The sequence below is a fragment of the Phyllobates terribilis genome, unplaced genomic scaffold (assembly GCF_046119375.1).
Source record: "Phyllobates terribilis strain yellow unplaced genomic scaffold, ASM4611937v1 Scaffold_13__5_contigs__length_258822181, whole genome shotgun sequence".
In the NCBI taxonomy this organism is placed as follows: domain Eukaryota; kingdom Metazoa; phylum Chordata; class Amphibia; order Anura; family Dendrobatidae; genus Phyllobates; species Phyllobates terribilis.
Window position 1 is genome coordinate 98,593,981 of NW_027362773.1, and position 24,973 is coordinate 98,618,953.

Sequence of the window (24,973 nt, forward strand, 5' to 3'; positions counted from 1 at the left end):
GCCTGAGGCTTGAATCAAACGTAGGTTTCAAGAAGCTTTTTGAGCCAATAGCTACAAGTGAATCAAAAAAGGTATCAAATGAAGTTGTCGAGTTTGGGTCAGGACACCAACAGGCGGTCTGGAAATCATGGTCTATACAGCTGCGAAACTTTGCTGTGTGAAGTCGGGCCTAAAAGAAACCAGTCAGAAGCTTAAGGATCTCCAAACTTAATATACTGATGGATAGAGTAGTGAAGGACAAAATTTTAAACATGCCTTCCAGGCAACAAAAAGATATTCAATCACTGAGAAAATCAACTCTGAATCTATGTAAATGAGGCATCCATTCCTCTGCATTATTCCCTGTTTAGAGCAGACCATGGACTTAGTTGACATCAAGTCCATGTGGATGGCGCTAGTTAGGGAATAATGCAGATGATCGGTGGACTAACCACAAATTGAACTGTCTTTTGTGAACTTGTAGCCTCATTTACAAAAAGATTAAAATGTTTGTTTTTTTTCAGTGAAAGAATATCCACTTTTGTCCAGGAAGGCTTTCACTATCCTACCTAGCAATATAATGACTTTGCTAACCCTAAAGCCCCCAACAAGTTACTTCTAAAAAGGTATGCTTTATCCAAGTCATAAAAATGTATTTCTGCTGTGTATTCTGCTGCAAATTTAAACACCTACCCTTAAGTTTCTGCCATAGGATTTGCAGTTTTAACCACGTCTGCAGGTCTACAAGTAGATTAGCCCCATTTAATCTCTACCCGCCAAGGCTGGAATCCGCTTTAATAAGTGACATGTCACTTATACACGCTGCTTTCAAATCTACAACTTCAAATCCATGGCCATGTGAATAGTAATACAGATATGTCAATGAAAAGTATTTTGTGGCGGTTTATATACACTGCTCAAAAAAATAAAGGGAACACTAAAATGCCCCATCCTAGATATCACTGAATTAAATATTCTAGTTGCAAAGACAAAATGCAAATGCAAAATTGATCAAAACAACAGCCAAAAAGGATGAGAGTAGAGAAATGGTCTGTGGTCTTCACCTGCAGAACTTCTCCTTTATAGGGTTGTCTTGCTAATTGCCTATCATTTCTACCGGTTTTCAGTTCCATTTGCACAACAGCAGGAGAGATTGATTAGCAATCAGTGTTGCTTCAAAACTGCTACAGTAAAATTTATTCAATGCTTTGTGAGCAAGTAATACAAGAATAAGAAGTTAGTACAGAAGAGGAATAGGTCAAAGTGCAATTGGCAGAAAGCCCTTTCCATGGCTCCTCTCCTATGGCAGCATTTGATTGTGACGTCAGTGGCTTCAATCCAGCCTTTCCTCTACTTCCATTTACCACTAATACTTCCACTATACCGCAGACTGTAATCAAAAGTCCCTTTACAAGTCAGACAACCCAGTAGAAGACTGGCCGGCAGTGTACATCAGAGCCTCCATCGTGTACAGTTCATCTGGAAAAATCAAAGCTGTCAAGAACTTGATCATCATTCACTAAAGGCTGGTTTAAAAGGAGACTGTTCACTAAAAAAAAAGTCAATTGGTGAGAGATGGTCTATAACTTAGAGCAGCATTAGGACAAAGCAAGTCAAGAGAGTGATCCCTTCTATGGGAACACTTAACACAATCTCAATATGCCCAAAAAGGTTTTAGTGCATATTTATAATACACAATAACTGCGTAGCTGCATAGCAAAATCTCATGTTGCAGCAAAGTGACAACCATGCCGTAGCTTCATGTACCGTGCTATTGGGAAGTGTGGAAGGCAAGAAAATTAAAATTATGAAGACACAGAGCACGGTTTTGTTTCTCTTTACACATTATGTAGGCCCATATAGTACTACCTACCTTATCTAACCATACAAAATGACATTGGCAGTCAGAACTGCCAATCTGTTCAAATAAATGATGCAGGCACAGACACTTCTGCCTCCCTGTTTCTCACTGTGTGGCTATTAAAACAGCTGATGGCTACTGAACAACCTCTATAATGGCCCAGTGTGCTCTCCACCCACAGGTTGCAATTCATGGGACATTTTTACAAGATCGCCAGTTCCAGTTGAAAAATGGTTACATTTAGAATGATCTAAAACACAGTATTTTATATGTCGGGTCAACTATTTTTATTGACAATTATTGTAGGGAAGAAGTGCTGTCTTATACCATAGCACAATTATGTATAGTCAGGTCTCAGCCATTGTCACACCATGTAGTACAGTAAAGATATATAGCCTGTATTGTAATTTCGGCTTGGATATTATGTATCATATGGCGTAATGTTATGTGTTGTATGACTCTGCTTCATTCATGATGCAAGGCGGTATAGTCTGAAACACATCAGCTTTGTTCCCTGGGAAAGATAACTGCACAGTTTATCTTAGATTAGTAAAATAAAGTGCTGGCAGGTGAAGCATAATAAACAAAGTCTTGCTCATTTATAGCACACATACAGCGTGTGCCTACACCAACAATCATTAGTCACAAATGCAATCTGTAGCCCTGGTCATTCTGTAAACATTGTGAGAGTTTGGACTAACCAGATGGCACGAAAATATGTTTCATACAGTATGTTTTTTTTATGGAGAAGGCAACATGCTGAAAACGGGGTATTCTGAAAACTCCTTTAAAGATCTACACTTATAAAAAGAGTTAGTGAAACAACAAACCATGTTAAGACCACAATTCCAGGCTCAACTACAGAGTTGCCTGACTTGAACTATCTGCCTCATAGGCATAAATGCAAACCCCACCTTAGGTCAGATGAGGTGGTGGGGGCGGCAACTGCGATCTGAGCACAGTCCACGTTTCAAGCCATGGTACTGGCCCAATGGTGTATTCTATGGTGACTAAAAACGCATATGAAAAAAAATTTGTAGTGGTTTTGTAATGTAATTAGGATATGCTAATACAGTTTAAAAATTTTTTAGAACAGAGTTTCCACCCAAATGCACCTCAAATGTTTCAAATCTGCTTGAAACAAGATTTCCATGCGTAAATCATAGATGATTTTTGTTGCTGTTTTTATGCATTTTTTTCCACACCCAAAAAAAAATTGCACAGAAAAGATGCCCTTGATTGGCAGTGTTTTGGATGTTTTTTACCCCCACAGGTGAGATACAATATATCATAAAAGTGTGTACACCCCTCACATTTTTTTGTAAATATTTTATTGTATCTTTTCATGGGACAACACTGAGGATATGACATTTTGATAATCTGTAGATGAGTCCGTATACAGCTTGTATAAGTGTAAATTTGATGTGTTCTCTAAATACCATAACTCACACAGCAATTAATGTCTAAACCGCTAGCAACAAAAGTGAGAACATCCCTAAGTGAAAATGGCCAAATTGAGCCCAGAGTGTCACTATTTTGCGTGACCACCATTATTTTCAAGCATGGTCTTAACTCTCTTGGCCATGGCGTTCACTAGAGCTTCACAGGTTGCCACTGTAATCCTCTTCCACTCCTCTATGACATCACAGAGCTGGTGGATGTTGGGAGTCCTTGCGCTCCTCCACCTTTCATTTGAGGATGCCCCACAGATGCCCAATAGGGTTTAGGTCTGGAGGCATGCTTGGCCAGTCCAGCACCTTTACCCTCAGTTTCTTTAGCAAGACAGTGCAATGTCTTGGTGGTGTTTGGGGTCGTTATATTGGAATATTGCACTGCGGCCCAGTTTCCATGAGGGGGATCATGTTCTGCGTCTGGATGTCATTGTACATGTGGGCATTTATGGTTCCCGCAATGAATTGTAGCTCCCCACAAACCATGACAATCCCCCCACCACGCCTGACTGTAGGCAAGACACGTCTTTGTACTCCTCACCTGGTTGCCGCCACACACACTTGACACCATCTGAACTAAGTTTATCTTGGTCTAATCAGACCACAGGACATGGCTCCAGTAATCCATGTCCTTAGTCTGCTTGTGGGCTTTCTTGTGCATCATCCTTAGAAAAGGCTTCTTTTTGGGAAGACAGCCATGAAGCCCAAATTTGATGCAGTGTGCGGCTTATGGTCTGAGTACTTACAGGCTTACCCCACACCTTTAACCTCTGCAGTAATGCTGGCAGCACTCATTCATCTATTTTGAAAAGATAACCTCTGGATGACGCGGAGCACGTGCGCTCAACTCCTTTGGCCGACCATGGCGAGGCCAGTTCAGAGCGGAACGGGTCTTGTTAAATCACTGTAGTCTTTCCCACAGTCCTGCAGCTCAGTTTCAGGGTTTGGCAATCTTCTCATAGCCTAAGCCATCGTTATGTACAATTTTTTTTTCAGACCCTCAGAGGGTTCTTTGCCATGATGAACTTCTAGTGACCATTATGAGAGCATGTGCGAGCGATATCAAATTTAACACACCTGAGACCTTGTAACACTAATGCGTCACATGACAACAGAGAGGAAAAATGTGGAAATTGGGCACAATTTGGCCATTTTCACGTAGGGGTGTACTCACTTTTGTTGCCAGCGGTTTAGACATTAATGGCTGTATGTTGAGTTATTTAGAGGGCTCACCAAATTTACACTGTTCTACAAGCTGTACACTGACTACTTCACATTGTATCAAAGTGTCATTCATATCTTCAGTGAAAAGATATAAGAAAATATTTACAAAAATGTAAAGGGTATACGCTCTTTTGTGATATACTGTATATAAAACTAAATGTTTCAGTGGCTTTAAAAAAAAAAATAAAAAAACTGTTTTCCAGATGTGGCTTTTAAGACCATGCCTGACCTGAATACCCCCTAAACATTTTTTTGCAAGTCAGCAACATCACACTTAAATGTAAGTGTGATTGCTATGTACTGGGCAGTTCTGGATGCCTTGTTTTCTGTAATGTCCATGCCACTCACAGGACATATATAGACACTGATATGCAGTTATACTGAACAGCTGCACATGTGGAACGCAAATACATTTCTTATGCTGAATAAATCCCATACACAGTAAGAGACAGATGCACGTATGAAGATCCCGTGTAGACTGTGAGCCCTCGCGGGCAGGGTCCTCTCCTCCTGTACCAGTCGCTGACCCATTCTGTTAAGATTATTGTAAGTGTTTTTTTGCTATGTATACCCCCCTTTTCACATGTAAAGCGCCATGGAATAAATGCCGCAATAATAATAATAATTATAATACTACTAGAGATAGATATTTAGGTGACAAATTACATGGAAACTGCCAAAAGTTGTGGTTATATCATCAGCACCAGGATATTTTAGGGATCAGAAATACTTTTGTAGGCTTTCCCTGTCTAAGATATTGCTTTGTTAGAATGGAGAAAATGAAGTTATAAAACCATTGCATGTCATCTGGGAGGTACTGCAACGGTGACTAGTCATGGTCTTCTTTTCCCTGTTAGCATGCCACTCTACATTGATGGACTTAATGAAAATGAGCAAGAAATAATGAAGTATTGTTTAAATCAGGTTTGTGTGTTACATGCATTAAAAAAAAAAAAAAAAATGTTTTCCATATAATCTTTATTAAGAAGAGAATTGCAACTACAGGTAACACTTCTATGTACAGCTGATAACACAGGATTGCCCACCCCTCACAATAGGTGCTATGACTGACCCTGCTCTCCTCCCTTCACAATGACCACATGCTCATTAAACACTCAAAATAACCTAATATAGGGTAAGGGTCTAACCACTGTGGCTACATACATGTGTTGTTTCATTAAACAGTAAGTTAAAAAAATCCCCAGTGGCCAATGTGAAAATTGCAAGTTTTTAACTTCATTTTTAATACAAATTTAGATATGTAAAAAAAAATTAAAAGTACATTTAACACAAAAACCTGATATAAATAGGCAATTTCTTACTGAGAGAGACCTTAAAGGGAATCCTAGAGTCCGCTTAATTTTTCTTCCAAGTAATAAGAACATCAACAGAAAATTATTTTATTGTGCTGTACAAACCATAGCCATCACTGTCCTCAAGTGCTCACAATCTAATCCAAAAACCTGCGCGAGATGAGGAAAGTGTGGCAGGAAATAAAAGAGCAACATGAAGAAAACCACACAACCATGGTGTGAACACACAAATTCCATGCCAGTGTGGCCCCAGATTGGATTTGAGCCAAGGACCGCTGCAGATTGATGGGTGCTCCTATAAATTTTCTGCATTCTCTGTGCTGTGAGAAGCTGAATGAAAGTAAGTACAAGGTCAGAAGGCGGTAAAAGAACTCCAGCAGCCGGTACAGGAAAAATGCCCCCAGGAGAAGGAGAGGAGAGACCTGAATGAGACATGGAATTCTTGTAAAACAGATGTCACAGTTATGGAAACTAGCAGAAGCCTATGCCCAGAAATGGTAAACTGTTTAATACATGCACAAGAAAAGTAGGTTTCTAACTGGTAAGAGGAAAGGGGATAGTTGAGCAGAGAATGGAAATAAAGGCTACAGTTATGAAACAATATTTTATTCCTCTTGATGCTTCACATGAGGCCAGAAAACTCCCTACCCCCGATCTATTATATCAGAATTTGTGGCACTTGATATGTGGCTTCCAAAAGCTACTGGAGATACTGTGCCATTCTTGGGCATAATTGTATTAATAGAACTTGGTAGCAGGGGTCAAAACCTTCCAAAAGGGATTGGGTCAGAATACAAGCAAACACTATACGTGGGCACCATGTAATACCAATTTCTCAGCATCTGCAAAGTATCGGCACAGTACTGTGATGGAAAATTAATAAAAACGCACAGTAAATCTGCCAAAACACAAGCAAATTGTATGAACACACTGATATCAGAGCTAGCAGAGGTGTTTCGCAATTCATTAAGCCATTTTCACCATAAAAATTGCTTAAAATTACCTTTTAACATTTAACTTTTTTTTTTTTTACGCCAGTCCCATCAACTTTGAGAAGTGGGCACAAGGTCAAGCATTGGCAAGTGCACGAGAAAAAAATAATCATAATTTACACAACTTTGTCACAAAAGTGTTGTAAATTGCAACCAAGATGGCAGCCAGTGACTGGGACACATTTCTGAAAGTGGCACACAGTAGTTGAAAGATGTGCACGCCAGTCTTAACGAATTGGGCCCACTCTTTTGTCCCCTCAAAAGCAGGAACTACAAACAAAAACGTATGCATGTAATCTTCTGCCTTATTTTACTTCCCTGCAGCTCAAGATGTACAATCAACTCAAGTGACCACTGCAGACAATAAGTGTCCTCAAGAGCTTCGTGCCATATACTGCTGGGACCAGTGATTGGCTGCAGCAGTCACGTAGGTAGATTGCACTTGTTCAACTACAGGGAAGTAGACTAGAATATTTTAAATCCCAGACAAGCAACAGATTTTGGCTAACAGCCCTGAATCACCCAAAAACAAACATGACAAGCCTGTTGGACATCACAAATTTTAACAAGTCAGAAATTTCAATGAGGACTTAATTTCCAGAGTCAAGCAGAACTAATGGGCTGCTCAACAGCAGTAGCGCAATCCCACACAGTACCTCTCATTTCAGCATACTAAAAATCTAACAAATATACTTTTAGATTCCAAAAAATAAAAGTGGATTTGCAGAAGATTAATCTTTACATAATTTAAGCAATGTGGAATTAACCTGCGAAAAGTAGCCATCTAGTGCAATCAATGAGCAAGCATACAAAAACACATCAGCCACAGGTTGTGGTATAGTACAAAACATAAGTGTAAAAAAAATAAATAATGTAAACGCTTCAGTCTTCCCCTCTTCATTCCATCACTCCCCAGGTCTGCTAGTACTGCACTTACTGTTGTATAGGGCCCAGTGAACAGCAGTAAAGAGCAGGGGCCCGGTGCGGGGCCCCCATGCTCTTTGCGCTTCTGCTCACCGGGCCCCGGGGTATCATGTGCCTGCGTGCTGTCGCTGTCTCCTCTGCGCCAGGAGCCTTGGAGCTGCACGGCTGTCAAAACTGAACGGTCATGCAGCTCCAGGGGAGTCCCTCCTCCCCTCAGTGACGCACTGGAGATGGCCATATGCGATGACGTCATGGCATACTTGCCGGCATCCAGCGCAAGGATGCTGCCAGGTCAGAAGTGGAGCTACAGGGATCGTATAAGAGGTAAGTATGAAAACTTTTTTTTTTTTTTTTTTTTTATATAGAATTAAAATGGTCTTGGGGGAGAGCACATGATGAACTGGGAGTGGGGGTAGGGAGAGCTAATGATGAACTGGGAGTGGACATAATGATGACTTGAAGGTGGGGTATGGGGAACAGCAAATGATAAATTGAAGGTGGGGGTGGGAAGAGCAAATGATGAATTGACGGTGTAGGGGGGACAAGAAATGATGATGAATTGGAGGTGGAAGAGAGGACATGACAAAATGAATTGGGATGGAGGGAGCATGTAAATATAATGAATCGGGAGAATGGGGGGCATTGAGGATACAGGAGTGTGACTGGTAATGAATTGGGGGAAAGAGTACAGGTTCTAATTAATGTAATAGGTGGGGAAAGTGGCTTTTTACAGTTAGTGGGGGCACAGTGGTGATTACAATTTATATTTGGAATGGTGTGTTACATAATAACTAATTATATATTAATGGTGGGTGCACGTCTCTATTCATCTGCGTAGTGTAGAAGTTGGGGAATGTGCTCTAGATAACTATTTTATGCAGAGACGAGTCCTGGCTGGAAGAAGTGATGGCGGTCTGATCTGGATGGCGGTCTGATCTGGATGAAGAACTTCAACTAGAGACGTCACTGGCGAGTCAGTATGTTATCTGTACACGGACACTATATACTATCTACAGAGCTCCTGTATATGTCACTGGTGATCACTGTATTACCTGAACACTGACACTATATTTAGAGCTCCTGTGTATAATGTCACTGGTGACCCCTGTATTATCTGTACACTGACACTATATACAGAGCCCCTGTGAATGTCGTTACTGGTGATCCCTGTATTACCCGTGCACCGACACTATGCACTGTATACTATGTATAGAGCTCCTGTGAATAATGGCACTTATGGTAATATTAGTATTGTGTTTTGTTTTTTTATTAATGATCTGTATTGTAGTATTCGGTCACTATGTGGTGGTAATATGCGGTCTGGTCATGGTGTGACGGTATTTGTCCCTTGTATGTGATATTATTGGTCATTTTTAAAAAAAAAATGTATGTGACATTCCCTTAAAGAAAAATAAATAAAAATATACCTAAAAAGAGTACTGGATATTTTAAGAAATGTTTACTAGGTTAGAGTAGAGCAGGGCCCAGACAGAAGAGTCTCCTTGTTGTGATGGCGGCTTAAAAAATCTTTTAGCTAAAACAAAAGCCGCTGGCTATGTATGCGATATGGTGTTCAATGTGAACTGTTAATGTGTGATTGGTGAGGACATGGTGCAGAAGTGGAGTTTTCCAAGAGTGGGCAGTGGGACTGTAGAAGGTTTGAGGAGTTGGAGCAGAGCTGGGGTAGAGCCTGGGAAGACTCTCAAGGGGACCCAAAAATTTTGCCAGTATGGGGCCCTGAAATTTCTAGCGGCAGCCCTGTCACTCCCATCAGATCAAGTGCAAAGACAAATTGTACCTCCAAAGCATTCAAGAAATGCATTCAGTATTAAGAGAAATATATTAGATGCTGTCAGATTGCATGGTTATTGGGAACATTGTAATTTAGGAGGGAATAACCGGAATTTACCAGGTGGAATATATGCCAACTATTTACTGATAACATAATAAACTTATGATGTGCAAATCTCAGTCAGTCACTGTTGATTGTAGTTTACTAAAGCTAAAAAAAAAAAAAAAAAAAAAACACAAAACAGTAAGTTTATAGAACACCACCTTGTCTGGGACAAGTTGTTCATCCTGAGCCTCCTGGTTCAGAGACTGAATGCCAGTACTTCCATAAGGGGCAACAGAACTAAAATGAGAGCATTTAGATGCCATTCACAGTTCATGGAAAGCAGTGCCTGCTTTTACAGTCACCCAGTATAGGTTACTTATGTATTCTATGCTAAAGAAAAAAAACAGCCATAATTCTAGAATACATTATTTCCTAAATGAGAAAAGAAAAGGATAAAATCCTAAAAATTCCTGAGGCTGCATTCTACATATCTGATTGTGACAATGAAATAGTAAAGGAATAGCTGAAATTCCAATGTAAAATCTACACTAGCCGTGGATTTTCTAAGCATACTTGAACAAGAGGCAACATACACTGAACTCTGTGGCTGGTGACACAACCATCCACCCTATCGGTAAGCTCATAATTATCCGATAACTTATCAGCAGCGTATAGTGAGCATATGGTGACACGGCCTCAGAAGCCTGTTGCTAGCCTAACAATAGAGAAGTAGAGCAGTCGTCTAAGAGCCCCTGTTAGACAAACTGTCAGCAGCATTTTTTCAGAGCACTGGGGCGATGGAAAGCCTCTTGTATTTGCATTTTCTTTTCTTTTACAGGTGAAGAAAGAGCAACCAGATGTCAGCTTCAGAATTGAGTCATCCACTATAGCAGACTTAACTCATTGTGGAGCAGAGGTAATTGCAGGAACCCCCCCCAGACCCCAATGTACTCCTCAGAAGACATGCTCTTCCTTAAGTGTTGACCATGAGCTGGTTCTGACTATCAGAGGTCATGAACGGGTTACAAAGCCATTTGAGAAAAGTTTGCCAGGCGATATTAGTACATCCAAAATAAAAGTGCACAATTACAGGAATTGTCTTGCTTGCAAGACAGATTGTTTGAGTCACAATGTTAACAAGAGGCTGGCAGAAACCCCTCTGATATCTGCTACATGGAGATTCATCAACCTGTTACTGTTTTCAGAGAAACCATCTAACATCTTACACAGAAATCCAACAGAAAACTCTTCATAGCTTAGCTCTGGTTTGGAGAAGCTTTTCAAAGCAGGAAAGTGCAATTCCATCTTATGAAGCTATATTTGGAATTGCTACGGTTATCTGCATGTGAAGTGTAGGCTACGTTCCCATGATTAGGTTTTTTTACGCTGCGTATTTTCGAAAAAATGCAAGTAACCAATGAAAAGCTCATTGTGGAAAAGTAGCCCAATAATAGTGGGGAGAAAGGTTTACGTTCATGGGTTTATAGGCAGAAAAGACAGCATGATATAGGTCAGTTTATTGGCTGGTAAGAAGATTCAATTAGTGTAGTTTTAGATTGCTCACATATATTACATTAACAATAAATTAAGGAATTGTTAAAGCAATCCCTGCATATATTCTACATTGCAACTTTACTCTTGTAGTTTATGTATGGAATAGTGAGCCGAGATGCTGCATAATCTAACGCGGGGACCAAAAAAACATTTGTTTGTATAGAATTATTTTTCTCCCATTGCAATTCTAAGGAAAAAAAAATGTATCCTGCATGGTATACTTATATGCAACTGTATAAACATACATTGGCATATATCTAGGGCATACCTTTGGCAGGGAGAGGATATGAAGCGAGTTAGGACAATTGCATTACAGAATATAATAATGCTCTAAAAGCACAAATAAAATAAAAATATATACTGTAAAAGGCAAATACCCTCTTACTATCATGAACAAGCAGACTGCTAATGGTGTGCACGGCATTGTGGGTAGGAGCAAAGTGCCCAGTCATGAAAGGGTTCATAGATTTAAGCAGTCCTGCCAGAGTTTGGCTGTACACAATGCGTGTGCCTGCCTGGGGGGTGTGCATGCTTCAAAACACCTGGCTTTTTTTTTCTTATTCCTGCAGCCTCCAAGTGCCAGCACAAATCAAGTCATTTTCTGCTATCTACCCTTTAAAAAAAAAATTATATGAGAAGACTGCCTGTTTGTACAGGCTCTGTGTCACTACAACATAAAAAACATACAAAATGTAAGAGAAAAAAAAAAAAAAAGAAGAGAAAAATGTTACACATTAGACATCTCCACATTAATTACAATGCCTTGTGCCACACAGTCTTGGAACTGACAACACGGAAATGACAGCATTATTTCAGCAATTAGAGTCTGAATCATTAATAAACAAGAGCTTTCCCAATTTAGTTGAAAAGAAGGCCTGAAAGACAGCCAAAGCACGAACACAGGCCATCAACTGGACTTTTGGCAGTCTGGAGGAAAAAAAACATGCTAGATTTTTTTTATTTTCTAAACCTTACCACATTTATATCCATAAACTGACAAAAACAATGGGAGACATAACATTTGGTATTAATAAGCTTTGTATTACTCAAAATCATACGTGTAAAGAAAAAAAAAAAAAAAAACAGATGTGCGTGTATATAACAGATTCGACATTGACCAAGGCAAAGATTAAAAATCCTCCTAAATAGATACATACAAGGGGGGGGGGCTGCACATCTGACAAGGGCCCGTCTCAGTGGGTTAATTGTCTGATTTGATTAAAATCATTTCAAAAGTACATATATTAAAGAATAAACCTAAGTCTGTCCAGGGTTTTCAGAAATTGCATTCAGACTACCAATAAAAGATAAGGGCTATAGAAGAGTAAGAAAAAAATACAAGAAACAAGAATTGATCAGCCAACTGAAGAGAAAGGAAATGTAAAAATTATATATGTTAAACATCTGACTTTTTTTTTCAACCATCGCTAGATCTAGCCACTGCTATCTTGATTCCATGAATGGTACCATGCTCATATGCTAGTGTGAAGAACTTAATATATATTGAATATAAGAGGCATTAAAAAAATTCCTGAATATGGCCAGTGTCACAAGAGCATAATAGGTGCATTTTTTAGGGATTTATGATGCGGATGTTAGACCCAAGGTCGGATCGTAACTAGAAACAGTACTACTAGCGCAAAAATGTGACCATAGTATTCTTGCTTGAAACTCTGAAAGTGCATATAGTAAATATAAAAATAAAGAATTACTAGTTATTAATGAATAAATTATATAGGTTGCTGTCGTTATATATTAAATTACCATTAAGGATATTTATTGTTTAAAATACAATATCCAAGTATCAGAAATAGCAATAAAAGGAAAACGCAAACAGCATGAAGACTTTTTGTAAATTTATAAACCAAATTACCAATATAAAATAATAGAAGAAACTATACAGGACAAATCATTTAGCCCAACTTAAATTGGATAAACACACAAATAAAATCAAAGATCACAACAGGTCTGTACAGAGAATAACCACATGAAAATAATAAAAGAAAAAATCATGGTGGAAAGTCAATAACATTTCAGACTGCTCCTTAGTAAAACCAGGTTTCTGTAGAAAGGTTTAACCAACCCCTCAGGCTCTGTGCTTATGGGATTTACAGTACATTATTTCATCATTAAAATAGCTTCCAGTCTCTCGCGGGAATCGTATGCACCAGACACATCTGAATAGAAGTTCTCCATCCCTAAATACATTCCACACAGCCATAATTAATGGTATCTAGGAGATTAAAAGACATTCACAACCAATTCTACAAGACTGAACCCTCAATGTATCATTGCATAGTGTAAAAAAATAAATAAAAAGCTTGTAAAAAATGTTATACAAGAACTGCAGGCAGCACTAGAGCTCTAACGTCACATTTCCAGAAACCTCAGAGTATTCAGGGTAGGCGTGAGCTGAGTTTTGGAGTCACCGCCCCTTTCTTTTCAATTTTAAAATTACATGGGCCCCACATGAAACAAGTAGGAACATGTGGAAAGCAGTCAGCTGCGCCCCCTGAGAATGTCAGCAGCGCCCACCTGCAAGAGCCAGAAGCTCTTTACATGCCCCAGATCTACAAAGCCAATTACCCTCTTGTCACATCAGAAGCAGAAAGGTATTTAACCCTTTCCTTATGACACAGCAAAAAGATCTTTCTAAACACTTGACAATCTATATAACATTACATGTACACCACACAAAAACGGTTTTAATATAAAAAATAAGATTCTTGTAATCCATTATCTGATCGTCTGACAGAGCTTTATGGCATTTACTTGCCTAGTCATCTGTGTGGAGTTTGCAATAATCTACATGCTTGTCATCTTTAAAAAATAAATAAATAAATATTTAGATGAAAATAAGAGATTTTGAATGTCAGAAATATTTGCAACGAATCTGCAGCATGTGAAGAAACCCTAAAACTGAACATTATAGACAGACTATAGAAATGCAGGGATTATAATGCCAACTTCCAAAACTCTGACTAAATAATAAAAAAAATTAAAAAAAAAAGACAAAGATTAATTTGTATAAAAGTTATTTCAATTCAGCATACAGACTTATTTTTATTGGATGATTTCTAAACTAAAAATTACATTTCACAAAAAAGTCTGATAATGTAGCACTTGTCCAGCCTTGTTGCAATGACACATAGCAATAAAGTATGTAATATATAAAATACACATTTTTATATATATTATTAACTGATGAGTTTCTTAAAACAAGTTAGTGATGTGCACACACAATCAGATACCATTAAACGAAATGTCAATTGTATACACCATATATTTTAGTTTTTAATATTAAAAAATATATACAGTATTTGGTGTACAATTGACATCTTGTATAATGGTATATGTAATTGTGTGTAAAAAAAAAAATTTTGGTATTTCTTTTCTACATACACAATTACATATATCATTATACAAGATGTCAATTGTATACACCATATATTTTTTAAAAATATATATATATATATATAATATATATCTATATTAGACATATGCATATGTATTTTTTTCCCACACCGGGGTGCTTTATGCACATGGGACTATTTGAAATACTGTCACTGGATGAGGGATCAAAATCCAGTTGCCAAGAATAAAAACGTATATATTCTTGTTTACATTTTTTATTATGTTTTTTTCTCATTTATTTTTTTTCTGGGTTTTTCATTTCTCCAGCTTTTTTTTTTTCACCCACCCATCCCCTTGTAGGAGTGTGCTTAAGTGGGTACATGACTGCAGAATATGTTTGCACTTCACAAATAAAAGGACAGATGATCACACACATCACCAAGGCAGCAGCAGCCTGTGCTCAGATCTGCACCTCTACAACACAGGCGGCTGCAACAACAGCAGCGCCAGGGAGCAACAGATTATAGGAGGATGGAGGGTGCATTTTCCTACCAGAAGGGAAGTTTGCTAGGAGGAATCCTGTTGGATTTGCTCTGAGCTTTCGCCGGATTTCGCTGACTCCAGACACTTTGTCACTTGAACTTGGAGGGAGAGGAGCAGCCCTGGAAGAAAGGGAGGGAGTGGGGGAAAAAAAATAGATTTGACTTTCATGTCTCTCTATACAAGCTGCTGGGAGCGGACATTACAGGAGTGGAGAGGGGGGGGGGGGGTTGTCTGCTGCTGTGGGCTGGTTTCCCTTTCCCAGGCAAAGCTCTTCCTTCTTATGGAAAAATGTGAAAAATTCTTTTTTCCCCCCTCTTCGCTTTACCAATTTTTTTTTTTTTTTTTTTTTTTTTTAAGTCAGGTCTGCCAAGTGAGTCAGAGCACTCCACAAGTACTTGTAACGGGTCAGGGTTCTTTGTCGTGTACCCCATGATCAAAATCACCTGACTCCACTCCCAAAATTTGTATTGTACCCCAATATTCTGTTCTAACCTCACCCAATCCCAGAACGGTCAGAGAAACCTTAACATTACAAAAAGCCTCCAACTGTGGTGGACAGGTTACTGTACTGTTGTTCTTGTCATTCTTGGCCTCCCATAACTTAAAATGCACCCCCAAAAATCTAAAGAGAATGGAAGCTGACAAACATTACTGTAGCCTTAAAATATCCTCAAACACTATCCTCCGGTAGCTTATCACAAGGAACTCAAAGTTTAGCATTAAAAACTCTGACCTGCACCCCAAAAACAATCGCTGCACATGCAATGCACCCCCAAAAACTGTACAGAAAGCAACACATGCAATAACACCACTAAACCATGACACGCGCATTACCCTCCAAAGCAAACATAACAAGTTCAATGCACCCTAAAACTTGCACTAAACTACGACACAAAAAAATAACCCCCCCAAAACTACAGCACGTGTAATGCACCCCAAAACAGCCACAGTACGTGCAATGCACCCCAAAAACTGCACTAAACCACGATACATGAAATACCCCCCCAAAACAACCACAGCACGTGCAATGCACCCCAAAAACTACACTAGACAATGGCCCCTGAGAAAACTGCAGTAAAACAACCACGACACATGCAATACCTCTGAAAATAATTATGGCACATGAAATACACCCCCCCCAAAACTGCACTTGACAATTACACCACATACAATACCCCCCCCCCCCCCCCAAAAAAAAAAAAAAAAAAACAACCACAACACTTGCAGTGCAGCCCCTTAAAACTGCACATACAATGCAACCCCCGCATCCCCAAACACTGCACTGAACCAAAGTACATGTAATGCCCCCCACCCCAAAAAAACTGTAGTTTCACAAATCTCTAACTTGAGCCCCCCAACACGTAGTGAGCCTCCTGTAAGTGCGGTGTGGGCCTCCTGCACCCCTCGCCTCACAGAGCCCACCTCCCTGTGACTCCCCCCTTCTTCCCCGGCTCTCTCCTGACAGACTCCCCCCTCTTTCCTCTCACACACACAGAACTTACCCCGGCGGGCAGGCGGGCGGCTGAGGACACCCCACAAAGCTGAGCAGCAGCAACTTCTCCCACTCTGCCTATTGTCCGCGGAGCTGCTGGCTGGGGGTGGGGGGTGAGCACCCCGGGGAGGGCCGAGCACGGTGAGGGGAGCAGGGACTCGGCGCTAGCGATGCGAGGAATGCTCGGAATGAGGACAGGAATGAAATGAACGTCAGGACCGAACCAGCGGAGGAGGCGTGTCACCCGGGTGACGTCAGGCTCCTCCCTCACAACCAGCCCCGGGGGGCTGTGCCCTGACGTCACGGGGGAAGTCCGGAGTGGGCGGGGAAAAAAAAAAGTCTGTCAGCTCTGCCCACAGCTGTAGCCGCGCGCTTCCCGTCCTCAGCGCGGTCACGTGGTACGGGTTTGAGCGGGAAGATGCCAGAGGGGAGACTGAGCTTCTCATTTGTGAGGGACACGTCCACGACGGCGTCTGTCCTCCGGTGTGTCGTGTACTCACAGAAACTTTTGTTCAATATGACGTTTCTTAAGTCTCCAGAGGCTTTTTTAACACATTATAGGAAACATCTTAAAAGATCATTTTATTTTTACACAGCCATTTTTGGGTGACACCTTTTACCGTATTCACCATTCATTTTACCATATAAAGTACTTAAAAAAAAATAAAAGTGGGGGAAAAGTAAAATTTCAACTTTAAAAGCAATAAAAATGTCACCATTAACCAGGTCAAACCCATTGTGGTCATGCAAAACTATATAGGTATGTGTTATGCACACGCCCGGGCTGAGCGGCGTGTGCGTGTGATTGTAGTGATTCCACTGGACCGTGCCGGAGAGTGAATGCCTGGAGGGGCGTGACTAGGTATTCACCCGATCCGACCAGGGTCGCACGACGGCATACGACGCCAGTGCACCAAGGAGGAACCGAGCAGAGGGACCAGGTGCTACTCCAGGACAGACCCCGGACACGGCTGTTGACCCACACAGGGGAATACAGGAACAGGCTGGTAGGCTGGCACACAGACTGGTGGGTATAGGCAGGCACGACTGGTATGCAGGCAGGCGGGTATGCAGGCAGGGGGGTAAAGGCAAGCACAGCTAGAGTGCAGACAGGGAGGCACTAGCAGGTAGGAACACAGGCGGGATAGGACCCAGTACACACCGGGACACAGGAACAATACAGGCAAAGGGGTACAGGCAAGCACGGCTAGAGTGCAGACAAGGCTGAGCAGGGAGGACAGGGCTCTGTTCACACGGAACAGACAGGAAGGGAAAGGCAGAGCCAGACACCCACAGGGTACTTGCAGTGAAGTAGCGAGTGGACCACAAACTCACAAACGGGAGTACAGAGACAACTGGCAGGAGTTAGGTACGAGTTCAGACTCTGCAGAAAAAGGAAGGGAACGGACATAGAGGCAAAAACAGGTAAAGGATAGGAGAGAGTTCAGACTGGAACTGAGTGGACGGAGGAGACCGACACTGCAGCGGGATACAGGAGCGGGTCTGGGAATACTGCCCCCAGAGAGGCGGGACGAACAGGCAAGGAGCGTGTTCAGACAGGACAGACAAGATACAGGAGCGGGTCTAGGTAATCGGCCCCTAGAAGGCGGGAGGAACAGGCTAGGAGAGTGTTCAGACAGGACAGACAAGAGAACACAGAAAGGACTCAGTTCAGACACGGGAACTAATACCGAAAAGCAGGAGACATACAGGACTCAGTTCAGACACGGGAGCTGATACCGCAAAGCAGGAAACATACAGGACTCAGTTCAGACACGGGAGCTGAAACCGCAAAGCAGAAGACATACAGGACTCAGTTCAGACAGGCCTGGAAATACAGCCTCCAGGAAAGGCAGACAAGGAAACAAAGAACGGGACCTGGCACCTTCAGAGTGCAAGCACACACTGAAGGAAACACTATGCTCAGGCAGGGATAGAAGGGAGCTGCTGAGCTATATACCAAGTGACAGACAGCAATAGGCTGAGGACGCACAAGGGGTGTGACCCACAGCAGGTACAAAAGGCAGGAAGTGATCGGGCGCCGCCCTTAAGCAGCAGAAACAGACACAAACAGACAGCATGGAGGGAAGCCAGAGAGACATTCTGGACAGGAGATCAAGTGCGCCCTCTTGCACAGTGGGAGATGGACCACCATGCAAGGACGCCGCCAGGTATGTTACAGTACCTCCCCCCTTACGCCCCCTCTTCTTCAGGCCTGCCAGAATCTTCCGCAGGGAATTCGAGGGCCAGTCGTTCACTGGGTTGGAGGGGGACAGAGACTTAAGGGTAATCTCTGCTTCGAGGTACATCTTGTCAAGCTCACAGGAAGAAATAGACGGGTTATCAGGTACATAATGAGGAAAAGTCACTGTCTCTTTGTTATCTGGTGGTATCCCGGAGGATTCAGGAAACAACTGGAGGTCCTCCGCCGGGTCAGAAGAGTGCAGAGGCTCAGAGAAAACAACTGCTTCAGAGTACACTAGGTCGGACTCACTGGAGGAAGCAGGCGAGGTATCGGGTACCGAGTATAGGAAAGTCTCTGTCCATTCACCACCAGGTGGCACCCCGAAGGGTTCTGGAGACAGCTGGCGGTCCTCCGCCTGGTCAGAGGGGTGTAGAGACTCACGGGTAACCTCTGCTTCAGAGTACACTAGGTCGGACTCACTGGAGGAAGCAGGCGAGGTGGACTCACTGGAGGAAGCAGGCGAGGTATCGGGTACCGAGTATAGGAAAGTCTCTGTCCATTCACCACCAGGTGGCACCCCGAAGGGTTCTGGAGACAGCTGGCGGTCCTCCGCCTGGTCAGAGGGGTGTAGAGACTCACGGGTAACCTCTGCTTCAGAGTACACTAGGTCGGACTCACTGGACGAAGCAAGCGAGGTATCAGATCCAGGATATAGGAAAGTCTCTGTCCATTCACCACCAGGTGGCACCCCGAAGGATTCTGAACACAACTGGAGGTCCTCCGCCTGGTCGGAGGGGTGTAGAGACTCAGGAGTAACCTCTGCTTCGGAGTACACTAAGTTGGACTCACTGGACGAAGCGAGCGAGGTATCAGGTACAGAGTATAGGAAAGTCTCTGTCCTTTCGCTACCAGGTAGCACCCCGAAGGGTTCAGGAGACAACTGGAGATCCTCCGCCTGGTCGGAGGGGTGTAGAGACTCGGAGGTAACTACCACTTTGGGGTACCCATTGTCAGGCTCACAGGACGAAGCGGACAAAGTATTGAGTACCGGGTGTAGAGAAGTCTCTCTCCATTTGTCATCGAGTGGTATCCCGGAGGGTTCAGGAGGCAACAGGGGATCCTCCGCCAGGTAGTAGAGGTGCACAGACTCTGAGGTAACCACAGCTTTGGAGCATCCTTGGACATGCACACCGGTTAAAGAGAAAGAAGCATCTGATGCCGGGTGCAGGAAGTTCTCCTGTGTGGAGTCTGGATGGGCAGAAGTCTCTTCGGCCAGGAGAACTGGTGCACTACCCACGCACATTACCCATTGGGGTTTCTCCGGGATACAGGGAGATGAAGCTTCAGTAGGGACTTCAAGGTTGGGGTCAGGAGGTCTCAGGGAGGACAGACCCTGGCGTGACGGCTTGCCTCTAAGTCTAGCACGTCTGGACTGCCTCTTGAGGTTGAGAGAAGTATTCCGGAAAGCGTAGTCACCCTGTGAGGATTCTGGGTGGGCAGTAGTCTCATTGGGCTGGAGGACTATTGCGCTACCCACACACATTACCCGTCGGGGCTGCTCCGGGATATTGGGAAGTGAAGCTTCAGCAGGGGCTTCAGAGTTAGGGTCCTCGAAGACCATACGAAAGGCCACCAGGAAGGCCTGCAGGTCAAGGATGACAGGATCCCATGCTTCCCATAGGGGGGTGACCCATTTCAAGGCATCACCCGCTAGGTAGTCAATCATAAAGGCCACTTTAGCCCAATCGGAAGGAAAATAGAGAGGGTAGGCCTTAAAGTGTAGCATGCATTGCTCCACAAATGCACGACACTGTCTTGGATCCCCATAGTAACGTGGCGGATCCGCAGGAACGAGAGCTGATAGATCCATCTGGACGGGTGCGTAATTCGCCTGGAACTCAGCTAAAGGGGGAAAAAAAATGTATTTATTTATTTTAATGCATGTATAACGCTGGAAAAACTTCTCAAAGAGCGAAGGCCGTGGGGCTCAACGGGAACCATGGCCTGAGCATGCTGTTATGCACACGCCCGGGCTGAGCGGCGTGTGCGTGTGATTGTAGTGATTCCACTGGACCGTGCCGGAGAGTGAATGCCTGGAGGGGCGTGACTAGGTATTCACCCGATCCAACCAGGGTCGCACGACGGCATACGACGCCAGTGCACCAAGGAGGAACCGAGCAGAGGGACCAGGTGCTACTCCAGGACAGACCCCGGACACGGCTGTTGACCCACACAGGGGAATACAGGAACAGGCTGGTAGGCTGGCACACAGACTGGTGGGTATAGGCAGGCACGACTGGTATGCAGGCAGGCGGGTATGCAGGCAGGGGGGTAAAGGCAAGCACAGCTAGAGTGCAGACAGGGAGGCACTAGCAGGTAGGAACACAGGCGGGATAGGACCCAGTACACACCGGGACACAGGAACAATACAGGCAAAGGGGTACAGGCAAGCACGGCTAGAGTGCAGACAAGGCTGAGCAGGGAGGACAGGGCTCTGTTCACACGGAACAGACAGGAAGGGAAAGGCAGAGCCAGACACCCACAGGGTACTTGCAGTGAAGTAGCGAGTGGACCACAAACTCACAAACGGGAGTACAGAGACAACTGGCAGGAGTTAGGTACGAGTTCAGACTCTGCAGAAAAAGGAAGGGAACGGACATAGAGGCAAAAACAGGTAAAGGATAGGAGAGAGTTCAGACTGGAACTGAGTGTACGGAGGAGACCGACACTGCAGCGGGATACAGGAGCGGGTCTGGGAATACTGCCCCCAGAGAGGCGGGACGAACAGGCAAGGAGCGTGTTCAGACAGGACAGACAAGATACAGGAGCGGGTCTAGGTAATCGGCCCCTAGAAGGCGGGAGGAACAGGCTAGGAGAGTGTTCAGACAGGACAGACAAGAGAACACAGAAAGGACTCAGTTCAGACACGGGAACTAATACCGAAAAGCAGGAGACATACAGGACTCAGTTCAGACACGGGAGCTGATACCGCAAAGCAGGAAACATACAGGACTCAGTTCAGACACGGGAGCTGAAACCGCAAAGCAGAAGACATACAGGACTCAGTTCAGACAGGCCTGGAAATACAGCCTCCAGGAAAGGCAGACAAGGAAACAAAGAACGGGACCTGGCACCTTCAGAGTGCAAGCACACACTGAAGGAAACACTATGCTCAGGCAGGGATAGAAGGGAGCTGCTGAGCTATATACCAAGTGACAGACAGCAATAGGCTGAGGACGCACAAGGGGTGTGACCCACAGCAGGTACAAAAGGCAGGAAGTGATCGGGCGCCGCCCTTAAGCAGCAGAAACAGACACAAACAGACAGCATGGAGGGAAGCCAGAGAGACATTCTGGACAGGAGATCAAGTGCGCCCTCTTGCACAGTGGGAGATGGACCACCATGCAAGGACGCCGCCAGGTATGTTACAGTATGATTCTTGTGGTAAAAAAATCTGAACTTTGTCAAAGAAAAACATTTTTTGAGAGACCCATAACTCTTATTTTTCGGTCAAAGAGTCGTTGGTATTTTTTTTTTGTGGGGGGGGGGTGAGCTGTAGTTTTTATCAATACTATTTTGAGGTCCATAATAATTACAGATGAGATATTGCAAAATAAAAAAAATATTGAACAACAATAGTAAATGAAAACAACAAAAAAGGGGAAACGGATAGACATATCCAGATATATGGGATTCAGTAAAATCCATCTGAACAAAAACATGTTTACTTTCTCGTTAACAGCCCCCATTTTCGGTAGGTCCAATCGTCCTGAAGCGAATAGGAAGACAAAGACTTTATTTTGTTTATAGGGGAAGTAAGCCGCTGCCAGAATCGTCTTGCAGCATCTTTCTCCTCTCTCCCCATTGAAAACATGAACACTCGGCCGAGCGTAGTGCTCCTGTATAGAGGATGGAGGGATTTACACCACAGGTGTAATTTACACCGTCGATCCTGCTGCAAGTGTGTCCTCGGACCACTCAAAACATAAGATCATTCAGATTTCGGTATTAACATTCAGGTGTTCTTATGGTTTGTTCAAGGGTCTCATAAGTTAGATGTCTCCATGGATCGGTGTCCACTCCTCCATAAAACACAGCTTCCACGGAAATATCTTTTGGAGCTACTTCTATAGGACAAAGAGACATCCAACCATAGTGTTAAACAGTAACAGCCTCATATGACTTGCCCGACCCAGAGTTTCGCCCTTCTGGCTTTGTCTAGGTCATCTGGATACACACCATTCAGTTGAATACTCCTCCGCTACTTCTTCTACAGGACCAAGAGACATCCAACCATAGTGTTAAACAGTAACAGCCTCATATGACTTGCCCGACCCAGGGTTTCACCCTTCTGGCTTTGACTAGGGTACCTGGATACACCCTATCCAGATGAATACTTCTCTGCTTCTTCTTCTATAGGACAAAGAGACATCCAACCATAGTGTTAAACAATAACAGCCTCATATGAATTGCCCGACCCAGAGTTTTGCCCTTTTGGCTTTATCCAGGACATCCAGATACACACCATCCAGTTGAATACTCCTCTGCTGCTTCTTCTATAGGACAAAGACATCCAACCATAGTGTTAAACAGTAACAGCCTCATATGACTTGCCCGACCCAGGCTTTCACCCTCCTGGCTTTGTGTAGAATATCTGGATATACACCATCCAGTTGAATAATTCCCCGCCGCTACTCCTACAGGACAAACAGACATCTAACCATAGTGTAAAACAGTAAGAATTGATTGATTAGGTCTGATGTATTTTACTGACATAGATAAAACAGCGCTTTAAAAATCATTAAAAGTCCATAAAACAGCACTCCTCAAATGACTTGCTCGACCAAGGTTTCACCCTTCTGGCTTTGTCCGGGGAATGATTTGCTCTGGACAAAGCTGGAAGGGTGAAACCCTGGGTTGGGCAAGTTACAGTGGGGAAAGTAAGTATTTGATACACTGCCGATTTTGCAAATTTTCCCACCTACAAAGAATAGAGAGGTCTGTAATTTTTATTGTAGTTACACTTCACCTGTGAGAGAATCTAAAAATAAAAAAAAAAACAGAAAATCACATTGTATGACTTTTACATAATTAATTTGCATTTTATTGCATGAAATAAGCATTTGATACAATAGAAAATCAGAACTTAATATTTGGTACAGAAACCTTTGTTTGCAATTACAGAGCTCAGACGTTTCCTGTAGTTCTTGACCAAGTTTGCACACACTGCAGCAGGGATTTTGGCCCCCTTCTCCATACAGATCTTCTCCAGATCTTTTCAGGTTTCGGAGCAGTCGCTGGACAACATTGAGTTTTATCTTCCTCCAAAGATTTTCTATTGGGTACAGGTCTGGAGACTGGCTAAGCCACTCCAGGACCTTGAAATGCTTCTTACAGAGCGACTCCTTAGTTGCCCTGGATGTGTGTTTCGGGTCATTGTCATGCTGGAAGACCCAATCACAACCCATCTTCAATGCTCTTACTGATGGAAGGAGGTTGTTGGCCAAAATCTAGCAATACATGACCCCATCCATCCTCCCTTCAATACGGTGCAGTCATCCTGTCCCCTTTGCAGAAAAGCACCCCCAAAGCATGATGTTTCCCCCACCATGCTTCATGGTTGGGATGGTGTTCTTGTTTTTGTATTCATCCTCCTTCTTCCTCCAAACACAGCGTGTGGAGTTCATACCAAAAAGTTCTATTTTGGTCTCATCTGACTACATGACCTTCTGCCATGCCTCCTCTGGATCATCCAGATGGAAATTGGCAAACTTCAAATGGGCCTCGACATGTGCTGGAGTGAGCAGGGGGACCTTGTGTGCCCTGCAGGATTTTAATCCATGACGGCGTAGTGCGTTATTAACGGTAATGTTTGAGACTGTGGTCCCAGATCTCTTTAAGTCATTGACCAGGTTCTCCCATGTAATTCTTGGCCGATTCCTGACCTTTCTCAGAATCATCCTTACCCCACGAGGCAAGATCTCGCATTGAGCCCCAGACCGAGGAAGATTGACAGTCATCTGGTGTTTTTTCCATTTTCTAATAATTGTGCCTTCTCACCAAGCTTCTTGCCTATTGTCCTGTAGCCCATACCGGGCCTTGTGCAGGTCTACAATTTTGTCCCTGGTGTCCTTAGACAGCTCTTTGGTCTTGGCCATGATGGAGTTGTTGGAGTGTGATTGACTAAGTCTGTTGACAGGCGTCTTTAATACATGTAACGAGTTCAAACAGGTGCAATTAATACAGAGTGCAGAACAGGAGGGC

At 43.1% G+C, this 24,973-nt stretch overlaps 1 protein-coding gene across 12 annotated transcripts in view; it reads right to left on the reverse strand.

The window, feature by feature from the left end:
* The window catches only part of TEAD1 (TEA domain transcription factor 1), a 172,896-nt gene extending 156,122 nt beyond the window's left edge, over positions 1 to 16,774 (reverse strand). For 11 of the 12 annotated variants that reach the window (XM_073658269.1, XM_073658266.1, XM_073658267.1 and 8 more), the window contains exons 1-2: positions 16,535 to 16,774; positions 15,042 to 15,151 (exon numbers count right to left, since the gene is read on the reverse strand). The gene's annotated coding sequence lies outside the window, so the exon portion shown is untranslated. The remainder of the gene's footprint in view (positions 1 to 15,041; positions 15,152 to 16,534) is intronic. The other variant, XM_073658270.1, reaches the window with a different exon arrangement.
* Positions 16,775 to 24,973: the final 8,199 nt, after the last annotated feature.